The sequence below is a fragment of the Mustelus asterias genome, unplaced genomic scaffold (assembly GCF_964213995.1).
Source record: "Mustelus asterias unplaced genomic scaffold, sMusAst1.hap1.1 HAP1_SCAFFOLD_462, whole genome shotgun sequence".
NCBI lineage: Eukaryota > Metazoa > Chordata > Chondrichthyes > Carcharhiniformes > Triakidae > Mustelus > Mustelus asterias.
Window position 1 is genome coordinate 361100 of NW_027590415.1, and position 2901 is coordinate 364000.

The window sequence follows — 2901 nt, forward strand, 5'->3', positions numbered from 1 at the left end:
CGGGAGCGCCGAATCCTAACCACTAGACCATTAGGGAGCCCAAGAGACACGTTCGGAATGATCAGGCAGCAGTGTCACTTTCTATTCGGGGAAGACATCAGCAGTGTCGGTCATTCAGCCTCCCATCTTCGGGTCAGCGTTCTCCAAGGCGACCTTCATGACACATGACAACGCAGAATTTCCGAGCAGAAACTGACAGGAAAGTTCCACATACTTGGCTTTAGGTCGCACGACTCCAAACCCTCGCCATGCTACCCGCATTTACAATATCTTAATAACTGCACTCGCATCACTCAATTCACACATCAGTATCCTGTCATCCCTCTCCTCACTCGCATTGTCTGTACCTTTCAACACTGGATAAACTGTAAAGACTCACATTCTAACCATTGTTCACAATCCAAATGGTAATTGTTTTCCGATTGTTTCTTGGCCTGACGATGCCGTGATGTGAACATCCCTCCGTTCACCTGGTGGAGGGGCAGCAATCCGACATCTCGCGATTCCAAATCAACCCTGTTGGATTTTAAGCTGTTTTTCTGAGACTTCTTACAGTAACCCCGCCAATCCAACGCCGGCATGCCCACATCAGAGGTGAGTAAAAAGTTGTTGAATTGAAAGAAGGTTGATCTGCAGCGACGAGAAATGTCCAAGGCATGGAAAGAATCGCATTTTGGAAAGCATTTTGACTGGAGAGTCATTTTTGTGACATTAAAATGTCGGCGATCTCAAACGGACAACGTGAGATACCGAAATTAAGATAAACTCCCCGTCGGGGAATTGAACCCCGGTCTCCCGCGTGACAGGCGGAGATACTAACCACTATACTAACGAGGAAACAATGCTCCGCGGAGGTAGGCGCATTGAGCTCAGGTACGCATTGTACATTTGTTGCCGAGGAACGACAGAACTGTGCCGAGATGTGTTATTTTAGCAGATTACGGAGTGCCATTGAATGGAGCGAACTGCAGGTTTACCCAGTTGACTTCGTCTTGTGGATTAGCCGTAAAGAGATTCAGAGGGACGCATGAAAACTTCAAGAAAGTTGAGATCGAAAGTTGCGCGTGCATGTTCTTTTGCCATTTCGATCAAAGATGGCATGTCTACAAATCTGAACATGAGGGACAAATTCAGCTGCTCTCTCTCAACAGATCACGTCAGAGCTGCTGATCTGTTCCAGTATTTTTGTCTGTTCTTTCTGATTGCAGCATCTGCAGTATTTTGCTTTTATCCCATGGCGAGAAATTCGTTTTTGTCCCCCTTCGCCCCACCACCCACATTCCCCACGCCCACCGGCCGCTCCCCCCCCCCCCCCCCGCCCCCTCCCCCACCCCCCCCCCCCCCACCCCCCGCCCGCCCGGCCTCGCCCCCGCCCCCCCCCCCACCCAAACCGCTGGAAGTCCCAAAGTGCGAACAGCTCAGATTTTGTAAATGATTTTCTTCTGTCCTGACCGTGGTTTAGTTGCAGATTCATTGCAATTATCATTGACAATCACACACATTTATGGAAAGATTTTGTTCTTATTAATTGTTTGATATAGATTCATTTGTTAACTGCTGCTTCAGTTCACATCATATTCGTGCATATCTCTGCCAGCCACTGGAAAATGAAGCCAGATTCCAAACCGGTTCTAAAATCTTGAAGTCGTTGTTTACATGTTCTGTGTTTCCGATGATAATTTTAAGGAGCTCAATTAAAACTCCACGGTGTTGCGACGTATTCGAAAAATAACGCACATTTCTAAAAGATCGAACCACATCATGCCTGCAGCGGAAAAGGGAGCGAATTTATCCTCTCGCGTCAGGGCAGCCGATACACCATTTCGCCACCTTCTTGTATCGCAAAACTTTGCTCGGGTAAATAATGGAGACGCTGACAGGTGGGCCACTTATCAGCATGACTTGACATCCCAAATACAGTTGGTAGTTCAACAAACATTTGAATTATTGTAAAACAGACGTTACAAAAATAAGATCTCTTTCAAAGCCCGATGTGGAGTGATCAGTTGCTCTGGGAATGAACATAACATTCCCTGACCGGGAATCGAACCCGGGCCGCGGCGGTGAGAGCGCCGAATCCTAACCACTAGACCATCAGGGAGCACACGGGACATGCTCGGAATGATCAGGCAGCAGTGTCACTTTCTATTCGGGGAAGACATCAGCAGTGTCGGTCATTCAGCCTCCCATCTTCGGGTCAGCGTTCTCCAAGGCGACCTTCATGACACATGACAACGCAGAATTTCCGAGCAGAAACTGACAGGAAAGTTCCACATACTTGGCTTTAGGTCGCACGACTCCAAACCCTCGCCATGCTGCCCGCATTTACAATATCTTAATAACTGCACTCGCATCAATCAATTCACACATCAGTATCCTGTCATTATCCCTCTCCTCACTCGCATTGTCTGTACCTTTCAACACTGGAGAAACTGTAAAGACTCACATTCTAACCATTGTTCACAATCCAAATGGTAATTGTTTTCCGATTGTTTCTTGGCCTGACGATGCCGTGATGTGAACATCCCTCCGTTCACCTGGTGGAGGGGCAGCAATCCGACATCTCGTGATTCCAAATAAACCCTGTTGGATTTTAAGCTGTTTTTCTGAGACTTCTTACAGTAACCCCGCCAATCCAACGCCGGCATGCCCACATCAGAGGTGAGTAAAAAGTTGTTGAATTGAAAGAAGGTTGATCTGCAGCGACGAGAAATGTCCAAGGCATGTAATGAATCGCATTTTGGAAAGCATTTTGACTTGAGAGTCATTTTTTTAACATTAAAATATTGGCGATTTCAAAGGGACAACGTGAGGTACTGAAATTGAGATAAACTCCCCGTCGGGGAATTGAACCTCGGTCTCCCGCGTGACAGGTGGAGATACTAACCACTATACTAACGT

At 47.2% G+C, this 2901-nt stretch overlaps 2 non-coding genes across 2 annotated transcripts; both read right to left on the reverse strand.

Annotated features, from left to right (window-relative positions):
- Positions 1–765: 765 nt before the first annotated feature.
- Positions 766–837, reverse strand: trnad-guc (transfer RNA aspartic acid (anticodon GUC)). Its single transcript has one exon. It is a non-coding gene; the product is annotated as a tRNA-Asp (tRNA).
- Positions 838–2029: 1192 nt separating this feature from the next.
- trnae-cuc (transfer RNA glutamic acid (anticodon CUC)) lies at positions 2030–2101 on the reverse strand. Its single transcript has one exon. It is a non-coding gene; the product is annotated as a tRNA-Glu (tRNA).
- Between the last annotated feature and the right edge of the window lie 800 nt (positions 2102–2901).